The 24,326-nt window shown below is 45.1% G+C and overlaps 10 non-coding genes across 10 annotated transcripts; all 10 read left to right on the forward strand.

Annotated features, from left to right (window-relative positions):
- The first annotated feature begins 607 nt into the window (after window positions 1-607).
- On the forward strand, window positions 608-680 carry trnaf-gaa (transfer RNA phenylalanine (anticodon GAA)). The gene has a single exon. It is a non-coding gene; the product is annotated as a tRNA-Phe (tRNA).
- Window positions 681-6,357: 5,677 nt separating this feature from the next.
- On the forward strand, window positions 6,358-6,430 carry trnaf-gaa (transfer RNA phenylalanine (anticodon GAA)). The gene has a single exon. It is a non-coding gene; the product is annotated as a tRNA-Phe (tRNA).
- Window positions 6,431-10,067: 3,637 nt separating this feature from the next.
- On the forward strand, window positions 10,068-10,140 carry trnaf-gaa (transfer RNA phenylalanine (anticodon GAA)). Its single transcript has one exon. It is a non-coding gene; the product is annotated as a tRNA-Phe (tRNA).
- A 1,607-nt stretch (window positions 10,141-11,747) lies between these two features.
- trnaf-gaa (transfer RNA phenylalanine (anticodon GAA)) lies at window positions 11,748-11,820 on the forward strand. The gene has a single exon. It is a non-coding gene; the product is annotated as a tRNA-Phe (tRNA).
- A 389-nt stretch (window positions 11,821-12,209) lies between these two features.
- trnaf-gaa (transfer RNA phenylalanine (anticodon GAA)) lies at window positions 12,210-12,282 on the forward strand. Its single transcript has one exon. It is a non-coding gene; the product is annotated as a tRNA-Phe (tRNA).
- Window positions 12,283-12,812: 530 nt separating this feature from the next.
- Window positions 12,813-12,885, forward strand: trnaf-gaa (transfer RNA phenylalanine (anticodon GAA)). Its single transcript has one exon. It is a non-coding gene; the product is annotated as a tRNA-Phe (tRNA).
- A 4,192-nt stretch (window positions 12,886-17,077) lies between these two features.
- Window positions 17,078-17,150, forward strand: trnaf-gaa (transfer RNA phenylalanine (anticodon GAA)). Its single transcript has one exon. It is a non-coding gene; the product is annotated as a tRNA-Phe (tRNA).
- A 447-nt stretch (window positions 17,151-17,597) lies between these two features.
- Window positions 17,598-17,670, forward strand: trnaf-gaa (transfer RNA phenylalanine (anticodon GAA)). The gene has a single exon. It is a non-coding gene; the product is annotated as a tRNA-Phe (tRNA).
- A 3,433-nt stretch (window positions 17,671-21,103) lies between these two features.
- Window positions 21,104-21,176, forward strand: trnaf-gaa (transfer RNA phenylalanine (anticodon GAA)). Its single transcript has one exon. It is a non-coding gene; the product is annotated as a tRNA-Phe (tRNA).
- A 2,676-nt stretch (window positions 21,177-23,852) lies between these two features.
- Window positions 23,853-23,925, forward strand: trnaf-gaa (transfer RNA phenylalanine (anticodon GAA)). Its single transcript has one exon. It is a non-coding gene; the product is annotated as a tRNA-Phe (tRNA).
- Window positions 23,926-24,326: the final 401 nt, after the last annotated feature.

Raw genomic sequence — 24,326 nt, forward strand, 5'->3', positions numbered from 1 at the left:
CACAATTCCACATTTACTGGAATGTTGAGGCTCAAAGCACAGGAGTTTTTATGTCCCTCTCATGTGCACATGGGTGCTCTGGTTTCACCCCACAGTCTAAAGACAGACTGTTTAGTAGTTTAATTGGTTATCTTAAAAGGGTATTTAAAAATTAGGGTTAATTCAGTGGGTTCCTGAGTGGCTGAGTTTGGTCTCTCTCAATAAAATCAAATAAATAATATTCTTTAATGGTGAGGGACGAGGGAGCGGAGAATCACAGTACCACAGATACAGCAATGGTGAGTAACAAAGTACAGAAGTAATACAATTCTGCAGATACAGGAATGGTGAGGTTAATGCAGAGAAGAACCACAATTCCACATTTACTGGAATGTTGAGGCTCAAAGCACAGGAGATATACAATACTGCAGAGTCCAGAAAGGTGAGGTACGAAGCACGGGGAATACAATACCACTGATGATGGAGCAGTGAGGTACAAGGCAGAGGAGAAATAAAATACCGCATACACAAGAATAGTGAGTTTTAAATCACAGTAGAGCTACAATACTGCAGATGCTGCAATGGTGAGGTACACGAGAGTGGAGAACAACAAACAGCAGCTGTATCAGCCGAAATAGCTCAGTTGGGAGAGTGTTAGACTGAAGATCTAAAGGTCCCAGCTTCAACCCCGGGTTTCGGCACTGGTACATATTTATTGTCACTGCGATAGCACAGCAGTTAGTGTGACACTATTACAGCTCGTAGAGCCAGAGTTTGGAATTCAGTTGTGGTGTCCTCTGTAAGTAAGTTTGTACATTGGTGGCCAGTGGTATCATGTTTGCTGTTGTGTGCTAGGGCAGCAGGCTGAGGGTAGCAGACAACAACAGAATCAACAAACTCATTCGTAAGGCCAGTGATGTTGTGGGGATGAAACTGGACTCTCTGACAGTGGTGTCTGAAAAGAGGATGCTGTCCAAGTTGCATGCCATCTTGGATAATGTCTCCCATCCACTACATAATGTACTGGTTGGGCTCAGGAGTACATTCAGTCAGAGACTCATTCCTCCGAGATGCAGCTCTGAGCGTCATAGGAAGTCATTCCTGCCTGTGGCCATCAAACTTTACAACTCCTCCCTTGGAGGGTCAGACACCCTGAGCCAATAGGCTGGTTCTGGACTTATTTCCATCTGGCATAATTTACATATTATTATTTAATTATTTATGGTTTTATATTGCTATATTTATACTCTATTCTTGGTTGGTGCAACTGTAACGAAACCCAATTTCCCTTATGATCAATAAAGTATGACTATGACTATGACTATGACATCCTTCCCATGTACACAGTCCCTCTGTCCAAAGCCAGACTGGTTAGTAGGTTAATTGTATTTTTTAAACTGTACCACAATTAGGTTCGGGTTAAATCGGTGGATTTCTGGGTGGAACAGCTGGGTGGGCCGGACAGGCCTGTTCTGCGCTCTATCTCTCAATAAAATAAAACAAGTAATATTCTGTAATGGTGAGGGACGGGGCAAAGAGCTTCAATAAGCAGAAGGTTTTTTCTGTGTGAGTTATGATTGGAGTACTACAAAGACACAGTAGAAGCGTTTGCATTCACGTCAGGCAAAAAGCTTTAAGAACTCAGTCTGCATAAAAGAGGGGTATCGTCTAATGGAGTGGTCATTGTCGGAGTGGTCTGAGTTAGAGTGGTAAGGCTTTGGCTCATTAAGGCTTCAGCAAGAGCAGCTGGAAGCAAGGAAAGTCGGTAATCTCACTCCTTATTTATTATTTAACTCTGAGAGAATAGCAGGTGTGTCTACAGAGTCAGTGTCCTGTTCTGGGTGTCAGACGTGGGATTTCCAGGAGACTCCCAGCCTCCCCAGTGGCCACACCTGCACCAGGTGCATTGAGATGCAGCTCCTTAGAGACTGTGTTAGGGAACTGGAGCTGCAGCTCGATGACCTTCAGCTAGTTAGGGAAAGTGAGGCAGTGATAGACAGGAGCTACAGGGAGGTAGTCACCCCAAGGCTAAGGGAGACAGATAAATGGGTGACTGTCAGGAGAGGGAAGGGAGAACGTCAGATGGTGGCAAGCACCCCTGTGGCTGGCCCCTTCAAAAATAAATCATTTTGAGTACTATTGAGGAGCGGGACCTACCTGGGTGAAGCAATAGCATCCACATCTCTGGCACTGCGTCTGGCCCTGTGGCTCAGGAGGGCAGGGAACTGACAAGACTGGCAGCAGTGATAGGGGACTCTATAGTCAGGGGGACAGATAGGTGACTCGGTGGACGCGATAAAGAAACACAGTTGGTAGTTTGCCTCCCAGGTGCCAGGGTTTGTGATGTTTCTGAACACTTCCACAATATCCTGAAATGGGAGGGTGAGCAGCCAGAGGTCGTGGTACATATTGGTACCAATGACATCGGTAGAAATAGAGAGGAGGTTCTGAAAACAGAATACAGGGAGTTAGGAAGGAAGCTGAGAAGCAAGACTTCAAGAGTAAAAATCTTCGGATTGCTGCCTGTGGCACACAACATTCAGGATAGGAATATAATGAGGTGGCAGATAAATAAGTGTTTGAAGAATTAGAGAGGCAGGGATTCAGATTTCTGGATAATTGGGACCTCTTCTGCGGCAGGTGTGACCTGTACAAAAGAGACGGGTTGCACTTGAATCCGAGGGGCCCAATATTCTTGTCGGCAGGTTTGCTAGAGCTGTTGGGAGTGGTTTAAACTAATATGGTGGGGAATGGGAACCAGTATGATAGAGCTGAGGATGAGCCAGCAGGTTTACAAGTAGATGATGGGTATAACATGAATGTAAGGAAGGTCAAGCCAATGATTGGGTACAGAGCAAAGAGTTCACGAGTACTACAGAGGCAAAATTCAAAAGGGTGTAGAATGCAGGACTGAAGCTGCTGTATTTAAAAATGCTTAACATTCGCAATAAGGTGGATGAACTCGTGGTGCAATTGGAGACTGGTCAGTAAGTTGTGGCTGAAAGAAGGTTATTGTTGGGAGCTTATCATGAAAGGATAAACTTTGTATCGAAAGGACAGTCAGGAAGGCATAGACGGTGGTGTGGCTCTGTTGGTAAGAGATGGAATTCCATCTTTAGGAAGAGGTGACATAGGGTCAGAGAATGTTGAATCTTTGTGTGTGGGGTTAACAAACAGCAAGGGTGAAAAAAACCATAATGGGAATCATATATAGGCCTCCAAATAGTAGCCAAGATGTGGGTTGAGATTGCACAGGGAGCTGAAAAAGGAATGGAATAAGGGTAATGTCACAATTATAAATGAGGGCGAACTAGCCAATAATATAAAGCAGGAACAATAGTGCACACCATTATCTAAAAGGGGAGAAGGTTCAAACATCAGAGGTACAGAGGTACTTAGGAGTCCTCGTGCAAGATTCCCAGAAGATTAATTTACAGGTTGCCACACAGCAGTGAATCTGTGGAATGCTCTGCCACAGGCTGTGGTGGAGGATAAGCCCGTGGGTATGTTTAAAACAGAAGTTGATAAATTCCTGATCGGTCAGGGCATCAAAGGATATAGAAACATAGAAACATAGAAAATAGGTGCAGGAGTAGGCCATTCGGCCCTTCGAGGCTGCACCGCCATTCAGTATGATCATGGCTGATCATCCAACTCAGAATCCTGCACCAGCCTTCCCTCCATACCCCCTGATCCTTTTAGCCACAAGGGCCATATCTAACTCCCTCTTAAATATAGCCAATGAACTGGCCTCAACTGTTTCCTGTGGCAGAGAATTCCACAGATTCACCACTCTCTGTGTGAAGAAGTTTTTCCTAATCTCAGTCCTAAAAGGCTTCCCCTTTATCCTCAAACTGTGACCCCTCGTTCTGGACTTCCCCAACATCGGGAACAATCTTCCTGCATCTAGCCTGTCCAATCCTTTTATGATTTTATATGTTTCAATCGGATCCCCTCTCAATCTTCTAAATTCCAACAAGTATAAGCCTAGTTCATCCAGTCTTTCTTCATATGAAAGTCCTGCCATCCCAGGAATCAATCTGGTGAACCTTCTTTTTACTCCCTCTATGGCAAGGATGTCTTTCCTCAGATTAGGGGACCAAAACTGCACACAGTACTCCAGGTGTGGTCTCACCAAGGCCTTGTACAACTGCAGTATCACCTTCCCGCTCCTGTACTCGAATCCTCTTGCTATAAATGCTAGCATACCATTCGCCTTTTTCACCGCCTGCTGTACCTGCATGCCCACTTTCAATGACTGGCGTATAATGACACCCAGGTCTCGTTGCACCTCCCCTTTTCCTAATCTGCCACCATTCAGATAATAATCTGTTTTCCTGTTTTTGCCACCAAAGTGGATAATTTCACATTTATCCACATTAAATTTCATCTGCCATGAATTTGCCCACTCACCTAACCTATCCAAGTCACCCTGCATCCTCTTAGCATCCTCCTCGCATCCTCCTCACAGCTAACACTGCCGCCCAGCTTCGTGTCATCCATAAACTTGGAGATGCTGCATTTAATTCCCTCATCCAAGTCATTAATATATATTGTAAACAACTGGGGTCCCAGCACTGAGCCTTGCGGTACCCCACTAGTCACTGCCTGCAATTCTGTAAAGGTCCCGTTTATTCCCACTCTTTGCTTCCTGTCTGCCAACCAACTCTCTATCCACATCAATACCTTACCCCCAATACCGTGTGCTTTAAGTTTGCACACTAATCTCCTGTGTGGGACCTTGTCAAAAGCCTTTTGAAAATCTAAATATACCACATCCACTGGTTCTCCCCTATCCACTCTACTAGTTACATCCTCAAAAAATTCTGTGAGATTCATCAGACATGATTTTCCTTTCACAAATCCATGCTGACTTTGTCCGATGATATCACCGCTTTCCAAATGTCCCGTTATCACAGCTTTGATAACTGACTCTAGCAGTTTCCCCACCACCGATGTTAGGCTAACCGGTCTATAATTCCCTGGTTTCTCTCTCCCTCCTTTTTTAAAAAGTGAGGTTACGTTAGCCACCCTCCAATCCTCAGGAACTAGTCCAGAATCTAAAGAGTTTTGAAAAATTATCACTAATGCATCCACTATTTCTTGGGCTACTTCCTTAAGCACTCTGGGATGCAGACCATCTGGCCCTGGGGATTTATCTGCCTTTAGTCCCTTCAATTTACCTAACACCACTTCCCTACTAACATGTATTTCTCTCAGTTCCTCCATCTCACTGGACCCTCTGTCCCCTACTATTTCTGGAAGATTATTTATGTCCTCCTTAGTGAAGACAGAACCAAAGTAATTATTCAATTGGTCTTCCATGTCCTTGCTCCCCATAATCAATTCACCTGTTTCTGTCTGTAGGGGACCTACATTTGTCTTAACCAACCTTTTTCTTTTCACATATCTATAAAAGCTTTTACAGTCAGTTTTAATGTTCCCTGCCAGTTTCCTCTCATAATCTTTTTTCCCCTTCCTAATTAAGTCCTTTGTCCTCCTCTGCTGAACTCTGAATTTCTCCCAGTCCTCAGGTGAGCCACTCTTTCTGGCTAATTTGTATGCTTCTTCTTTGGAATTGATATTATCCTTAATTTCCCTTGTCAGCCACGGGTGCACTACCTTCCCTGATTTATTCTTTTGCCAAACTGGGATGAACAATTGTTGGCAAGAAGACAGGTGTTTGCAGTTGGTGGGGCATCCAGGATCAGCCATGATGGAATGGCAGAGCAGACTCAATAGGCTGAATGGCCTAATTCTGCTCCCATCTCTTATGGTCTAAGGCATAGGAAAGGTACAATACTGTAGGTACAGCAACAGTGAGGTTTAACGCTGAGGAGAACCACAGATACAGAAATTGTGAGGTACAAAGCTCAGGGAAGTACAATATCATTGATACTGGAAGGATGAGGTTTTACGCAGAGGGTAATGACAATACTGCAGATGTTGGAATAGTGAGGTACAAGGCAGAGGAGCATACAATTCTGCAGATACAGGAATGGTGAGTTTAAGGCAGAGGAGAACCACAATTCCACATTTACTGGAATGTTGAGGCTCAGAGCACAGGAGAAATACAATACTGCCGAGTCCGGAAAGGTGAGGTACGAAGCACGGGGAATACAATACCACGGGTGCTGCAGCCGTGAGGTACAAGGCAGAGGAGAAATAAAATACTGCATACACAAGAATAGTGAGTTTTAAAGCACAGTCAAACTACAATACTGCAGATGATAGACCGGTGAGGTTGAAGACTCATGGAAATACAACAGTGCAGATGCTGGAATTGTGAGGTACAATGTACAAGAGACATACAATCCTGCAGATGCTGCAATGGTGAGATACATGAGAGTGGAGAACAACAATACTGCAGCTGTGTCAGCCGAAATAGCTCAGTTGGGAGAGCGTTAGACTGAAGATCTAAAGGTCCCTGGTTCAATCCCGGGTTTCGGCACTGGGACTTATTTATTGGGCCTCACTTTAGTGTGACTCTGTTACAGCTTGTGTTGTCAGAGTTCGGAGTTTGGAGTTCAATTGCAACGTCCTGTGTGAGTGAGTTTGTGATTCATTTCATGGATTTCATGTACTCATGGATTTTCTGCCACCATCCAAAGATGTATTGGTTGGTAGGTTAATTGGTATTTTAAATTGTAGCATGATTAGGGTATGGTTAAATCAGAGGGCTCCTGGTCGGCACAGCTTGGTGGGCCAGAAGGTCCTGTTCTTCACTGGATCTCCCAGTGAAATAAAATAAATAATATTCTGTAATGGTGAGGGTCGAAAGCGAGGAAAACTACAATACTGCAGGTGCTGCAATGGTGAGATACATCATAGTAGAGAACCACAGTACTGTAGATACATCAGCTGAAATAGCTCAGTTTGGAGATCATTAAACTGAAGATCTAAAGGTCCCAGGTTTCGGCACTGGGACTTGGTTATTGGGCCCCATGATCACATAGTAGTTGGTGTGGCACTATTGCACCTCATGGTATCAAAGTTCAGAGTTCAATTGTGAACTCTGTATGCAGGTTTGTCCCTCCCTTATACACAGCCACTCTAAAGTTGTATTTTTTAAACCAGACCACAATTAGGTTAGGGTTAAATCAGGGTGGAACAGCTGGGGGGGGGGGGGTTCTGATGGGCCTGTTCTGTGTTCTATCTTTCAATAAAATAAATAATATTCTGTAATGGTGAGGGATCAGTCGAAGAGCTTTAAAAATCAGAAGGTTTTCTTAGTGGGAGTTATTGATTGGAGTACTGCGCAGATGTAGTCGAAGCGTTCCCATGCAAGTCCAGCAAAAAGCTTTGAAAACCCAGTCTGCATAAAAGAGGGGTCCCGTCTAATGAAGCGGTCATCATCGGTGTGGTCTGAGTCAGAGTGGTAAGGCTTTGGCTCAACAGGGTTTTGGCAAGAACAGGTGGGAGCAAGGTAAGTAGGTAAGTTCACTGCTTGATACTTCCTTTTTTTCTTATTTAACTGTTGACAAATTGGGGAGCATGTCTACAGGGCCAGTGTTCTGTTCCAGGTGTTAGACGGGGGATTTCCGCGAGACTCCCAGCCTCCCCAATGGCCACATCTGCACCAGGTGCATCGAGATGCAGCTCCTTAGAGACTGTGTTGGGAACTGGAGCTGCAGCTCAATGACCTTCGGCTTGTTAGGGAAAGTGAGGCAGAGTTAGACAGGAGCTACAGGGAGTTGGTCACCCCAAGGCTATAGGAGACATATAAATGAATGACTGTCAGGAGAGGGAAGGAAGAACATCAGATAGTGGAGAGCAACCCTGTGGCTGACCCCTCAACAATAAATACACCATTTTGAGTACTATTGAGGAGTGGGAACTACATGGGGGAAGCGACAGCGGCCGTGTCTCTGGCACTGAATCCGGCCCTGTGGCTCAGGAGGGTAGGGAACTGACAAGGATGGCAGCAGTAATAGGGGACTCTAGAGTTACAGGGACGGACAGGTGATTCTGTGGACGAAACAAAGAAACACGGATCGCAGTTCGCCTCCCAGGTGCCAGGGTTCATGAGGTTTCTGAGCACGTCCACAATGTCCTGAAGTGGGAGGGTGAGCAGCCAGAGCTCGTGGTACATATCGGTACCAATGACATAGGTAGAAAAAGGGAGGAGATCCTGAAAACAGAATACAGGGAGTGAGGAAGGCAACTGAAAAGCAGGACCTCAAGGGTCGTAATCTCGGGATTGCTGTCTGTGCCATGCGACAGTGAGGAGGGGAATAGAATGAGGTGGCAGGTAAATGTGTGGGTGAAGAATTGGAGCAGAGTGCAGGGATTCAGATGATTTCTGGATAATTGGGACCTCTTCTGCGGCAGGTGTGACCTGTACAGAAGGTACAGGTTGCACTTGAATCCAAGGCGGACCAATATTCTTGCGGGCAGGTTTACTAGAGCTGTTGGGAGTGGTTTAAACTAATATGGTGGGGAATGGGAACCAGTTTGATAGAGCTGAGGATGAGCCAGCAGGGTTACAAGTAGATGATGGATGTGCATGAATTTAAGGAAGGACAAGCCGATAATTGGGTAGAAATGCAGACAGAGCAAAGAGTTCAATTGTACCACAGAGGCAAAATTCAAAAGGGTGATGAACGCAGGACTGAAGATGCTGTCTTTAATGCGTTTAGCATTCGAAATAAGCTGGATGAACTTGTGGAACAATTGATCGGTATGAAGTTGTGGGCATCACTGCGTTATGGCTGAAAGAAGGTCAAAGTTGGGAGCTTAACATCAAAGAATATACTTTGTATTGAAAGGACAGGCAGGAAGGCATAGGCGGTGGTGTGGCTCTGTTGGTAAGAGATGGAATTACATCTTCAGAAAGAGGTGACATAGGGTCAGAGAATGTTGAATCTTTGTGTGTGGGGTTAACAGACTGCAAGGGTGAAAAAAACCATTATGGGAATCAAATGTAGGCCTCCAAATAGTAGCCAAGATGTGGGGTTGAGATTGCGCAGGGAGCTGAAAAAGGCAGGTAATAAGGGTAATGTCACAATTGTAAATGAGGGCAAACTAGCCAATAATGTAAAGCAGGAACAATAGTGCAGACCATTATTTAAATGGAGAGAAGGTTCAAACATCAGAGGTACAGAGGAACTTAGGAGTCTTCGTGCAAGATTCCCAGAAGATTAATTTACAGTTTGCCAGAGAGCAGTGAGTCTGTGGAACGCTTTGCCACAGACTGTGGTGGAGGATAAGCCCGTGGGTATGTTTAAACCAGAAGGTGACAGATTCCTGATCGGTCAGGGCATCAAAGGATATGGCAAGAAGGGCAGGTGTATAGAGTTGGGGGCGGAACCAGGATCAGCCATGATGGAATGACAGAACAGACTCGAGGGGCTGAATGGCCTAATTCTGCTCCCATCTCTTATGGTCTAAGGTACAGAAAAGGTACAATACTGCAGATACAGCAACGATGAGGTATAAAGCTGTGGAGAACACAGTTCTGCAGATAAAGGAATGGTGAGGTACAAAGTACTGGGAAGTACAATGTCATAGATACTGCAAGGATGAGGTTTTATGCAGAGGAGAACTAAAATACTACAGATGTTGGAATAGTGAGGTACAAGGCAGGGTAGTGTACAATGCTACAAATACTGCAACGGTGAGGTACAAGGCAGAGGAGGAGCAAAATACTGCAGATGCTGGAAAGGTGAAGAACCAGGCAGAGCAGAACCACAATACCGCAGATACAGCAACGGTGAGGCACAAGGCAGAGGAGAAGTAAAATACTACAGATAGTTCAATGGTGAGGTACAAGGCAGGTGAGTATACAATACCGTAGATAGAGGAATGTTGGAGGCACAAAGCACAGGGAAATACAATACTGCAGATGATGGGACAGTGAGGTACAAAGCACAGGGAAATACAATGCTGCAGATGATGGAACGGTGAGGTACAAAGCACAGGGAAATACAATGCTGCAGATGATGGAACGGTGAGGTACAAAGCACAGGGAAATACAATGCTGCAGATGATGGAACGGTGAGGTACAAAAGACAGGGAAATTCAATACTGCAGATGCTGCAATGCTGTGATAAAGAACAGTGGAGAATAACAATACTGCAGATATGTCAGCTGAAATACCTCAGTTGGGAGAGTGTTAGACTGAAGATCTAAAGGTCCCTGGTTCAATCCCGGGTTTCAGGTGGTGGGACTTATTTATTGGACACAACAGTACTGTAGTGGTCTGCGTGACACTATTACAGCGCGAGGTGTCAGAGTTCGGAATTCACTTTCGATGTTCTGTGTAAGTTGGTAAGTCCTTCCCATTTTCACATCTCCATGTCCTCCAACTGCTGTGGTTTCCTCCCACAGTTCAAAGACGTACTGGTTAGTAGGTTTACTGTTTTTGTAAACCATCCCCCATTAGGTTAGGGTTAAATCAGAGTTCCTGGGTGGCACAGCTTGGTGGGCTGGACGAGCCTGTTCTGCGCTCTATCTCTGAATAAAATAAAATAAATAATATTCTGTGATGGTGAGGGACGAGGGAGAGGAGATTCACAATACCATAGACAGCAGTGGTAAGGTACAAGGCAGAAGAGGAACAAAATACTGCAGATGCTGGAATGGTGAGGAACCTCAATACCGCAGATGAAGTAATTGCGAGTTACAAAGCACAAGAGAGCTACGACACCTCAGATAAAGCAACGGTGAGGTACAAAGCACAAGAAAGGTACAATATTGCAAATAAAGCAATGATGAGGAAAAAAAGCAAAAGAAAGATACAATACCGCAGATAAAGAAATGGTGAGGTACAAAGCACAAGAAAGTTACAATACCGCAGATAAAACAATGGTGAGGTGCAAAGCACAGGAGAAATATAATTCTGCAGATACAGTGATGTTGAGGTACAAGGCACAGGAAAGGTACAATATCGTGGATACAGCAGCAGTGAGGTACAAGCTGGAGAGGAGCAATACTACAGATGCTGGAACAGTGAGGAACCAGGCAGAGGAGAACTACAATACCGCAGATACAGCAACAGTGAATTACAAGGCAGAGAAGTAATACAATTCTGTACATACAGGAATGGTGAGGTACAAGGCAGAGGAGAACCACAATTCCACATTTACTGGAATATTAAGGCTCAAAGTACAGGAGTTTGTATGTCCTTCTCCTGTGCACATGGGCTTCCTGTGGTGCTCTGATTTAGACAGACTGATCAGTAGTTTAATTGGTTATTTTAAAAGGGCATTTAAAAATTAGGGTTAATTCAGTGGGTTCATGAGTGGCACAGTTTGGTCTCTCTTAATAAAATCCAATAAATAATATTCTGTAATGGTGAGGGACGAGAGAGCAGAGAATCACAATACCACAGATATCGCAATGGTGAGTTACAAAGTACAGAAGTAATACAATTCTGCAGATACAGGAATGGTGAGGTTAATGCAGAGGAGAACCACAATTCCACATTTACTGGAATGTTGGGGCTCAAAGCACAGGAGAAATACAATACTGCAGAGTCCGGAAAGGTGAGGTACGAAGCACAGGGGATACAATACCACTGATGCTGGAGCAGTGAGGTACAAGGCAGAGGAGAAATAAAATACCGCATACACAAGAATAGTGAGTTTTAAATCACAGTAGAACTACAATACTGCAGATGATGGACTGGTAAGTTACAAAGCACATGGAAATACAACAGTGCAGATACTGGAATTGTGAGATACAATGTACAAGAAACATACAATACTGCAGATGCTGCAATGGTGAGGTACATGATAGTGGAGAACAACAATACTGCAGCTGTGTCAGCCGAAATAGCTCAGTTGGGAGAGCGTTAGACTGAAGATCTAAAGGTCCCTGGTTCAATCCTGGGTTTTGGCACTAGGACTTATTTATTGGACCCCACTTTAGTGTGACTTTATTAGCTTGTGTTGTCAGAGTTCAGAGTTCGGAGTTTGGAGTTCAATTGCAACATCCTGTGTGAATGAGTTTGTAATTCCTTCCACTGTGCAGATGGGTTTCCTGCCACGGTCCAAAGACATACTGATTAATGGGTGAATTGGTGTTTTAAATCGTCACACGATTATGTTGTGGTTAAATCAGAGGTTCCAGGTCGGCACAGCTTGGTGGACCAGAAGTTCCTGTTCTTCACTGGATTATTCCGTAGATACAGCACAGTGAGGTTTAAACCTCAGGGGAAATACAATCCTGCAGATACTGGAACGGTGAGGTACAAGTCAGAGGTGAACCTCAAAAAGGCAGGTATGTCAGCCGAAATAGCTCAGTTGGGAGAGCGTTAGACTGAAGATCTAAAGGTCCCTGGTTCAATCCCGGGTTTCGGCACTGGGACTTATTTATTGGGCACCATGGTAACAGTAGTTAGTGCAACACTGTTGCAGCTCATTTGATTTCAGAGTTCAATTCTGACGTCCTCTGTAAGTAGGTTTGAAAGTCCTTCCCGGGTGCACATGGATTTTGTTCCGGGGTGCTGGGGTTTGCTCCCACAGTCCAGGTGGTTAGTAGTTTAACTGATTATTTTAAACCATCCCACGACTGGGTTAGAGTTAAATCAGTGGATTCCTGGGCGGCATGAATCCACCGATTTAACCCTAACCTGATTGTTGAGACAATAATATTACAGCTGAAAGCTACAGAGCGGCACAGGTTGGTGGGTCGGAGGGGCCTGTTCTGCCCTGTAGCTCGCAGTAAAATAAAATAAATAATATTCTGTACTGGTGAGGGTCGAGGGAGAGGCAACATTACACTGCATATAGAGGAAAGGTCAGGTTTAAAGCACACGGAAATACAATGGTGTAGATACAGGAATGGTGAGGTACACGAGAGTGGAGAACTACAATACTGCAGCTGTGTCAGCCGAAATAGCTCAGTTGGGAGAGCGTTAGACTGAAGATCTAAAGGTCCCTGGTTCAATCCCGGGTTTCGGCACTGGGACTTATTTATTGTCACCGCGATAGCATAGCAGTTAGTGTGACACTATTACAGTTTGTGGCACCAGAGTTTGGAGTTCAATTGTGGCACCCTCTACAACTAAGTTTGTACGTCTTTCCCATGCCTACAGTCCCTCTGTCCAACGGCAGTCTGGTTAGTAGGTTAATTGTATTTTTTAAACCGTACCACAATTAGGTTAGAGTTAAATCGGTGGATTCCTGGTTGGAACAGCTGGGTGGGCTGGACAGGCCTGTTCTGTGCTCTATCTCTCAATAAAATAAAATAAATAATATTCTGTAGTGGTGAGGGACCAGGCGAAGAGTTTTAATAAGCAGCAAGTTTTTTCTGCACGAGTCATGATTGGAAGGCCTGTTCTGCCCTGGCATGTAAGGCATGAAAATGCCTGATGCAGGCTTCTCATGGTCTGAATCGATGTTCCCCTCCCATGATTGGAGTACTACGCAGACACAGTAGAAGCGTTCGCGTTCACGTCAGGCAAAAAGCTTTAAAAACCCAGTCTGCATAAAAGAGGGGTATCGTCTAATGGAGCGGTCATTGTCGGAGTGGTCTGAGTCAGAGTGGTAAGGCTTTGGCTCATTAAGGCTTCAGAAAGAGCAGGCAGAAGCAAGCAAAGATGGTAATCTCACTCCTTTTTTAATATTTAACTCTTGAGAGAATAGGGAGCATGTCTATAGGGCCTGTGTTCTGTTCTCAGTGTCAGATGTGGGATTTCTGGGAGACTACCAGCTTCCCCAGTGGCCACGCCTGCACCAGGTGCATCGAGATAGAGCTCCTTAGAGACTCTGTTAGGGAACTGGAGCTGCAGCTCGATGACCTTTGGCTTGTTAGGGAAAGTGAGGCAGTGATAGACAGGAGCTACAGGGAGTTGGTCACCCCAAGGCTACAGGAGGCAGATAAATGAATGACTGTCAGGAGAGGGAAGGGAGAACATCAGATAGTGGAGAGCACTCCCGTGGCTGGCCCCTTCAACAATAAATACTCCATTTTGTGTACTGCTGGGGGGGGGGGGGGGGCGGACATACCCGGGGGAAGCAACAGCAGACGTGCCTCTGGCACTGAGTCTGGCCCTGTGGCTCAGGAGGGTAGGGAACTGACAAGGATGGCAGCAGTAATAGGGGACTCTATAGTTAGGGGAACACACAGGTGATCCTGTAGACGCGATAAAGAAACACGGATGGCAGTTCGCCTCCCAGGTGCCAGGGTTCATGAGGTTTCTGAGCACGTCCACAATGTCCTGAAGTGGGAGGGTGAGCAGCCAGAGGTCGTGGTACATATTGGTACCAATGACATAGGTAGAAAAAGGGAGGAGGTCCTGAAAACAGAATACAGGGAGTGAGGAAGGCAGCTGAGAAGCAGGACCTCAAGGGTCGTAATCTCGGGATTGCTGCCTGTGCCACGCGACAGTGAGGAGGGGAATAGAATGAGGTGGCAGATAAATGTGTGGGTGAAGAATTGGAGCAGAGTGCAAGGATTCAGATGATTTCTGGATAATTGGGACCTCTTCTGCGGCAGGTGTGACCTGTACAAAAGGGACGGGTTGCACTTGAATCTGAGGGGGACCAATATTCTTGCGGGCAGGTTTACTAGAGCTGTTGGGAGAGGTTTAAACTAATATGGTGGGGAATGGGAACCGGTATGATAGAGCTGAGGATGAGCCAGCAGGTTTACAATTAGATGAAGGATGTAACATGAATGTAAGGAAGGACAAGCCAATGATTGGGTACAGATGCAAACAGAGCAAAGAGTTCAATATTACCACAGAGAGACAAAATTCAAAAGGGTGTAGAATTCAGGACTGAAGGTGTATTGAAATACACTTAACATTCGGAATAAGGTGGATGAACTCGTGATGCAATTAGAGATTGGTCAGTAAGTTGTGAGCATCACCTAGTTGTGGCTGAAAGAAGGTTATTGTTGGGAGCGTGTGCACAGCCCTCCGGTGAAAAATGATATCGTATCTGTTAAATAGGGGCTGTGGACAAAATTGATTTGATGGAGAATGGACGTGAAAACAGAGAGGAACATCTGGAGAAATTTCTGAAACGCCCATTCGCTGCTGTCGTTACTGTGTGGTTGGGAACCTTTCGAAGAGTAGGCCTCAAAATCCCCGGCTTTGCCTGCTTTTGGCGACTGAGAAGGAGGTTGAATCGTTCGGACAGAGATGGCGCTCAGTACCTGGTGTCAGAGAGCTGATCAGAGCTCGAAGTTTTCGGATGACTCAGAGTCGGATTGTGGTCGGCATGGCAGGGAGAGTTTTTCTTCCTTCTCCCGTCTGCGTGAGATGTGGGACATTTGAGAAACTTTGAAATTTACTGTGCTCATGGACTTCTTCATCAAGTTATGGTATTGTTGCACTGTTGTAACTATATGTTATAATTATGTGGTTTTGTCAGTTTTTTCAGTCTTGGTCTGTCCTGTGTTTTGTGATATCACACCGGAGGAAATAATGTATCCTTTCTTAATGCATGCATTACTAAATGACAATAAAAGAGGACTACGAGTCTTCATAATCTAATTATCAAAGATAAACTTTGTATTGAAAGGACAGGCAGGAAGACATAGATGGTGGTGTGGCTCTGTTGGTAAGAGATGGAATTACATCTTTAGAAAGAGGTGACATAGGGTCAGAGAATGTTGAATCTTTGTTGGTGGAGTTAAGAAATTGTAAGGGTGAAAAAAAACATTATGGGAATCATATGTAGACTTCCAAATAGTAGCCAAGATGTGGGGTTGAGATTGCACAGGGAGCTGAAAAAAACATGTAATAAGGGTAATGTCACAATTGTAAATGAGGGCAAACTAGCCAATAATGTAAAGCAGGAACAATAGTGCAGACCATTATTTAAATGGAGAGAAGGTTCAAACATCAGAGGTACAGAGGAACTTAGGAGTCTTCGTGCAAGATTCCCAGAAGATTAATTTACAGGTTGCCAGAGAGCAGTGAATCTGTGGAACGCTCTGCCACAGACTGTGGTGGAGGACAAGCCCGTGGGTATGTTTAAAGCAGAAATTGATAGGTTCCTGGTTGGTCAGGGCATTCAAGGATATGGTGAGAAGGCAGGTGTATGGATCCAGAATCAGCCATGATGGAAATGACAGAGCAGACTTGATGGGCTGAATGGCCTAATTCTGCTCCCATCTCTTACGGTCTAAGGCACAGAAAAGGTACAATACTGCAGATACAGCAACAATGAGGTACAAGGTTGAGGAAAACCACAGTTCTGCAGATACAGCAACGATGAGGTACAAGGCTGAGGAGAACCACAGTTCTGCAGATACAGCAACGATGAGGTACAAGTCTAAGGAGAACCACAGTTCTGCAGATAAAGGTATGGTGAGGTACAAAGCTCAGGGAGTACAATGTCATAAGTACTGGAAGGACGAGGTTTTACACAGAGGGGAACGACAATACTGCAGAGGCTGGAATAGTGAGGTACAGACAGAGGAGCATACAATGCTGCAGATACTGCAATGGTGAGGTACAAGGCAGAGGAGCAGCAAAACACTGTAGATGCTGGAATGATGAGGAACTGCAATAGTGCATATAAAACAATGGTGAATTAAAAAGCACAGGAGAAATATAATTCTGCAGATGCAGTGATGTTGAGATACAAGGCACAGGAAAGGTACAATAACGCAGGTACAGCAACAGTGAGGTACAAGCCAGAGAGGAACAATACTACAGACGCTGGAACAGTGAGGAACCAGGCAGAGGAGAACTACAATACCGCAGATACAGCAACAGTGAGTTACAAAGTACAGAAGTAATACAATTCCGCAGATACAGGAATGGTGAGGTTAATTCAGAGGAGAAACACAATTCCAGATTTACTGGAATGTTGAGGCTCAGAGCACAGGAGAAATACAATACTGCAGAGTCCAGAAAGGTGAGGTACGAAGCACAGGGAATACAATACCACTGATGCTGGAGCAGTGAGGTACAAGGCAGAGGAGAAATAAAATACCGCATACACAAGAATAGTGAGTTTTAAATCACAGTAGAACTACAATACTGCAGATGATGGACTGGTGAGGTGCAAAGCACATGGAAATACATTAGTGCAGATGCTGGAATTCTGAGGTACAGTGTACAAGAGACATACAATACTGCAGATGCTGCAATGGTGAGGTACATGAGAGTGGAGAACAACAATACTGCAGCGTGTCAGCCGAAATAGCTCAGTTGGGAGAGCGTTAGACTGAAGATCTAAAGGTCTCTGGTTCAATCCTGTGTTTCGGCACTGGGACTTATTTATTGGGCCCCACTTTAGTGTGACTCTAGTATAGCTTGTGTTGCCAGAGTTCGGAGTTTGGAGTTCAATTATAACGTCCTGTGTGAGTGAGTTTGTAATTCCTTCCATTGTGCTCATGGGTTTCCTGCCATGGTCCAAAGACGTACAATTAGTAGGTGAATTGGTATTTTAAATCGTCACACGATTAGGGCGTGGTTAAATCAGAGGTTCCAGGTCGGCACAGTTTGGTGGGCCAGAAGTTCCTGTTCTTCACTGTATCTCTGAATGAAATAAAATAAATAATATTCTGTAATGGTGAGGGATGAGGGAGTGGAGGATGACAATATCGCAGATACAGCAATGGTGAGGTTTAAAGCACAGGGGAAATACAATCACGCAGATACTGGAACAGTGAGGTACAAGGCAGAGGGGAGCCACAAAAGTAGAGATATATCAGCCGAAATAGCTCAGTTGGGAGAGTGTTAGACTGAAGATCTAAAGGTCCCTGGTTCAATCCCGGGTTTCGGCACTGGGACTTATTTATTGTCACCGTGATAGCATAGCAGTTAGTGTGACACTATTACAGCTCGTAGAGTCAGAGTTTGGAGTTCAATTGTGGCATCCTCTGTAAGTAAGTTTGTACGTCCTTCCCATGTACACAGTCCCTCTGTCCAAAGCCAGACTGGTTAGTAGGTTAATTGTATTTTTTAAACTTTACCACAGTTATGTTAGGGTTAAATCTGTGGATTCCTGGGTGGAACAGCTGTGCGGGCCAGACGGGCCTGTTCTGTGTTCTATCTCTCAATAAAATAAAATAAATAATATTCTGTAATGGTGAGGGCCGAGGCGAAGAGCTTCAATAAGCAGGAGGTTTTTCCAGTGGGAGTCATTGATTGTAGTACTGTGCAGACACAGAAGAAGCGTTCCTGTTCGGGTCCGGCAAAAAACTTTAAAAACTTGTCTGCATAAAAGAGGGTTATCGTCTAATGGAGTGGTCATCATCGGAGTGGTCTGAGTCAGAGTGGTAAGGCTTTGGCTCAACAAGGCCTCAGCAAGAGCAGGCGGAAGCAAGGAAAGTTGGTAATCTCACTCTTTATTTATTATTTAACTCTGAGAGAATAGGGGACATGTCTACAGAGCCAGTGTCCTGTTCTGGGTGTCAGATGTGGGATTTCTGCAAGACTGCCAGCCTCCCCAGTGGCCACATCTGCACCAGGTGCATCGAGATGCAGCTCCTTAGAGACTGTGTTAGAGAACTGGAGCTGCAGCTCGATAAACTTCGGCTTGTTAGGGAAAGTGAGGCAGTGATAGACAGGAGCTACAGGGAGGTAGTCACCCCAAGGCTAAGGGAGACAGATAAATGGGTGACTGTCAGGGGAGGGAAGGGAGAACATCAGATAGTGGAGAGCACCCCTGTGACCGGCCCCTTCAACAATAAATACCCCATTCTGAGCACTGTTGGGTGTGGACATATCTGGGGGAAGCAACAGCGTCCGTGTCTCTGACCCTGTGGCTCAGGAGGTTAGGGAACTGACACAGACGGCAGCAGTAATAGGGGATTCTGTAGTTAGGGGGACAGACAGGTGACTTTGCAGACGCGACAAAGAAATACGGATGGTAGTTGTCTCCCAGGTGCCAGGGTTTGTGATGTTTCTGAGCACGTCCACAATGTCCTGAAATGGGAGGGGAGTTAGGAAGGAAGCTGAGAAGCAGGAATTTGAGGATAGTAATCTCGGGATTGCTGCCTGTGCCATGCGACAGTGAGGACAGGAATAGAATGAGGTGGCAGATAAATGTGTGGGTGAAGAATTGGAGCAGAGTGCAGGGATTCAGATTTCAGGACAATTGGGAGCTCTTCTGCGGCAGGTGTGACCCGTACAAAAGGGATAGGTTGCACATGAATCCTAGGGGGACCAATATTCTTGTGGACAGGTTTACTAGAGCTGTTGGGAGTGGTTTAAACTAATATGGTGGGGAATGGGAACCAGTATGATAGAGCTGAGGATGAGCCAGCAAGTTTACAAGTAGATGATGGGTGTAACATGAATTTAAGGAAAGGGAAGCCAGTGACTGAGTACAAATGCAGACAGAGCAATGAGTTAAATTGTACCACAGAGGCAAAATTCAAAAGGCAGGACTGAAAGTGTTGTATTTAAATGCACTTAGCATTCAGAATGAGATGGATGAACTCGTGGCGCAATTAGAGATTGGTCAATATGAAGCTGTGGGCATCACTGAGTTGTGGCTGAAAGAAGGTTATTGTTGGGAGCTTAACATCAAAGGATAAACTTTGTACTGAAAGGACAGACGGGAAGGCATAGACGATGGTGTGACTCTGTTGGTAAGAGATGGAATTACATCTTTAGAAAGAAGTGACATAGGGTCAGAGAAGGTTGAATCTTTGTTTGTGGGGTTAACAAACTGAAGGGTAAAAAAAAACTATTATGGGAATCAAATGTAGACCTCCAAATAGTAGTCAAGATGTGGGGTTGAGATTGCACAGAGAGCTGAAAAAGAAATGGAATAAGAGTAATGTCACAATTGTAAATGAGGGCAAACTAGCCAATAATATAAAGTAAGAACAATATTGCAGATAATTATCTGAATGGAGAGAAGGTTCAAACATCAGAGGGTCGAAGGCACTTGGGAGTGCTCGTGCAAGATTCTCAGAAGGTAAATTTACAGGTTGCCAGAGAGCAGTGAATCTGTGGAATGCTCTGCCACAGACTGTGGTGGAGGACAAGCCCGTGGGAATATCTAAAGCAGAAGTTGATAGATTCCTGATCGGTCAGGGCATCAAAGGATATGGCAAGGAGGCAGGTGTACAGAGTTGGTGGGGGCATCCAGGGTCAGCCATGGAATGACAGAGCAGACTCGAAGGGCTGAATGGCCTAATTCTGCTCCTTTCTCTTATGGTCTAAGGCACAGAAATGTTACAATACTGCAGATACAGCGTCGGTGAGGTACAGAGCTGAGGAGAACCACAGTTCTGCAGATACAGGAACAGGGAGGTACAAAACACAGGGAAGTACAATGTCGTGGATACTGGAAGGATAGGGTTTTAGGGAGAGGAGAACTAAAATACTCCAGATGCTGGAATAGTGAGGTACAAGGCAGAGGAGCATACAATGCTGCAGATACAGCAATGCAGAGGTACAAGGCAGAGGAGGAGCAAAACACTGTAAATACTGGAACAGTGAGGAACTTCAATACCGCAGATAAAGCAACAAGGCAGAGGAGGAACAAAATACTGCAGATAGTTGAATGGAGAGGTTCAATTCAGATGAGGAATGTTGGAGGTACAAAGCACAGAGAAAATACAATACTGCAGATGCTACAATGGTGAGATAAAGAATAGTGGAGAACAACAATCCTGCAGATATATCAGCTGAAGTAGCTCAGTTGGGAGAGTGTTAGACTGAAGATCTGAAGGTCTGGGTTTCGGCACTGGGGCTTATCTGTTGGGCACCATGGTAACAGCAGTTAGTGCAACACTACTGCCGCTCATGGCGTCTGATATCAGAGTTCAGTTCTGACGTCCTCTGTAAGTAGGTTTGAAAGGCCTTCCCGTGTGCACATGGGCTTTGTTCCGGGGTGCTGCGGTTTGCTCCCACAGTCCAAAGATGTACTGGTTAGTAACTTATTTTAAAGCATCCCACGATTAGGTTAGAGTTCATCAGTGGATTCCTGGGCGGCATGACATAGCTTGGTGGACCAGATGGGCCTGTTCTGCACGGTAACTCTCAGTAAAACAAAGTAAATAATATTCTGTACTGGTGAGGGTCGAGGGAGAGGAGAACTATAATACCACAGATACAGCAATGGGGAGGTACAAGGCAGAGGAGTGTACAATACCGCAGATAGAGGAATGGTCAGGTTAAAAGCACGCGGAAATACAATACTGCAGAGCTGCAATGGTGAGATTCATGACAGTAGAGAACCACAATACTGTAGATATGTCAGCTGAAATAGCTCAGTTGGGAGAGCGTTAGACTGAAGATCTAAAGGTTCCTGGTTCAATCACGGGTTTCAGCACTGGGACTTGGTTATTGGGCCCCATGATCACTTAGCAGTTGCTGTGACATTATTGCAGCTCAGGGCAATAGCTGTTGAGAGAAAGGGCATGTCTACAGGATCAGTATTCTGTTCTGGGTGTCAGATTTCTGCGAGACTATCAGCCTCCCCAATGGCCACAATTGCACCAGGTGCATTGAGATGCAGCTCCTTAGAGACTGTGTTAGGGAACTAGAGCTGCAGCTCGATGACTTTCAGCTTGTTGGGGAAAGTGAGGCAGTGATAGACAGGAGCTACAGGGAGTTAGTCACCCCAAGGCTACAGGAGACAGATAAATGGGTGACTGTCAGGAGAGGGAAGGGAGAATGTCAGATAGTGGAGAACACCCCTGTGGCCATCTGAATACTCCATTTGAGTACTGTTGGGGGGGCAGGATTTACATGGGGGAAGTGACAGTGGCTGTGTCTCTGGCACTAAGTCTGGCCCTGTGGCTCAGGAGGGTAGGGAGCTGACAAGGATGGCAGCAGTAACAGGGGGCTCTATAGTTAGGGGGACAGACAGGTGATTCTGTGAACGTGATAAAGAAACACAGATGGTAGTGTTCGTGATGTTTCTGAGTATTCCACAATATCCTGAAAACGGAGGGTGAGCAGCCAGAGGTTGTGGTACATATTGGTACCAGTGACATAGGTAGAAAAAGGGAGGAGGTCCTGAAAACAGAATACTGGGAGTTAGGAAGGAAGCTGAGAAGCAGGACCTCAAGGGTAGTAATCTTGGGATTGCTGCCTGTGCCATGCGACAGTGAGGAGGGGAATAGAATGAGGTGGCAGATAAATGCGTAGCTGAAGAACAGGAGCAGGATGCAGGGATTCAGATTTCTGGATCATTGGGAGCTCTTCTGGGGCAGGTGTGACCTGTACAAAAGGGACGGGTCGCACTTGAATCTGAGGGGGATCAATATTCTTGTCGGCAGGTTTACTAGAGCTGTTGGGAGTGGTTTAAACTAATATGGTGGGGAATGGGAACCAGTATGATAGAGCTGAGGATGAGCCAGCAGGTTTACAAGTAGATGATGGGTGTAACATGAACTTAAGGAAGGACAAGCCAATGATTGGGTACAAATGTAGACAGAGCCAAAAGTTCAATTGTACCACAGAGGCAAAATTCAAAAGGGTGAAGATTGCAGGACTGAAGGTGTTGTATTGAATGCACTTAGCATTCAGAATAAGCTGGATGAACTCGTGGTGCAACTGGTTGGTATGAAGTTGTGGGCATCACTGCGTTGTGGCTGAAAGAAGGCCAATGTTGGGAGCTTAATATCAAAGGATAAACTTTATATCGAAAGGACAAGCAGGAAGGCATAGGGGGTGGTGTGGCTCTGTTGGTAAGAGATGGAATTACATCTTTAGAAAGAGGTGACATAGGGTCAGAGAATGTTGAATCTTTGTGGGTGGGGTTAACAAACTGCAAGGGTAAAAAAACCATTATGGGAATCGTATGCAGGCCTCCAAATAGTAGCCAAGATGTGGGGCTGAGATTGCACAGGGAGCTAATAAGGGTAATGTCACAATTGTAAATGAGGGTAAATTAGCCAATAATATAAAGCAGGAACAATAGTGAGGTACAAGGCAGAGGAGGAGAAAAACACTGCAGATCCAGCAAAGTTGAGGTACAAGGCAGGTCAGTATATGATACCGCAGACACTAGAATGTTGGAGACAAAGCACGGGGAAAATACAATACCGCAGATGATGCAACGGTGAGATAAAGAACAATGGAGAATAACAATACTGCAGATATGTCAACTGAAATAGCTCAGTTGGACGAGTGTTAGACTGAAAACCTAAAGTTTCCTGGTTCAATCCTGGGTTTTGGCACTGGGACTTCTGTATTGGACACAACGGTACCGTAGTGGTCTACGTGACACTATTACAGCGTGGGGTGTCAGAGTTCAGAGTTCACTTTCGATGTTCTGTCCAAGTTGGTAAGTCCTTCCCATCTTCCCATCTCCATGTCCTCCAACTGGTCCGGTTTCTTCCCACAATCCTGTGATGGTGAGGGATGAGGGAAAGGAGATTCACAATACGTAGACAGCAATGGTGAGGTACAAGGCAGAGGAGGTACAAAATACTGTAGATGCTGGAATGGTGAGGAAACTCAATACCACAGATAAAGCAATGGAGAGTTACAGAACACAGAAGTAATACAATTCTGCAGAATCAGGAATGGTGAGGTATAAGGAGCAGGAGAAATATAATTCTATAAATACAGGAATGGTTAGGTACAAGGCAGAGGAGTACACATTTCACAGATACTGCAATGGTGAGGTTAATGCAGAGGAGAACCACAATTCCACATTTACTGGAATGTTGAGGCTCAGAGCACAGGAGAAATACAATACTGCCGAGTCCGGAAAGGTGAGGTACGAAGCACGGGGAATACAATACCACTGATGCTGGAGCAGTGAGGTACAAGGCAGAGGAGAAATAAAATACCGCATACACAAGAATAGAGAGTTTTAAAGCACAGCAGAACTACAATACTGCAGATGATGGACCGGTGAGTTACAAAGCTCATGGAAATACAACAGTGCAGATGCTGGAATTGTGAGATACAATGTACAAGAAACATACAATACTGCAGATGCTGCAATGGTGAGGTACACGAGAGTGGAGAACAACAATACTGCAGTGTGTCAGCCGAAATAGCTCAGTTGGGAGAGCGTTAGACTGAAGACCTAAAGGTCCCTGGTTCAATCCCAGGTTTTGGCACTGGAATTTACCTATTGGCACAGCTTGGTGCGTTGGAATTAAGAGTTCAATTCTGGCAACCTCTGTAGGTAGGTTTGTAAGTACTTCCCATGTGCATATGAGTTTCCTCCGGGTGCCCCTATTTACTCCTACAGTCCAAAGGCGTACTGGATAGGAGGTTAATTAGTTATTTTAAACCATACCACAAATAGGTTAGGGTTAAATCGGAGGGTTCCTGGGTGTCACAGCTTGGTGGGCTGTATCTTTCAATAAAATAAAATAAATAATATTCTGTAATGGTGAGGGACGAGGGACTGAAGAATCAAAATACTGCTGATGCAGCAATGCTGAGGTCAAAGCACAGGAGGTATACAATACTGCAGATACAGCAATGGTAAGTTACAAAGCACAGGAATAGTACT

Source organism: Mobula birostris, chromosome 22 (genome assembly GCF_030028105.1).
Source record: "Mobula birostris isolate sMobBir1 chromosome 22, sMobBir1.hap1, whole genome shotgun sequence".
In the NCBI taxonomy this organism is placed as follows: domain Eukaryota; kingdom Metazoa; phylum Chordata; class Chondrichthyes; order Myliobatiformes; family Myliobatidae; genus Mobula; species Mobula birostris.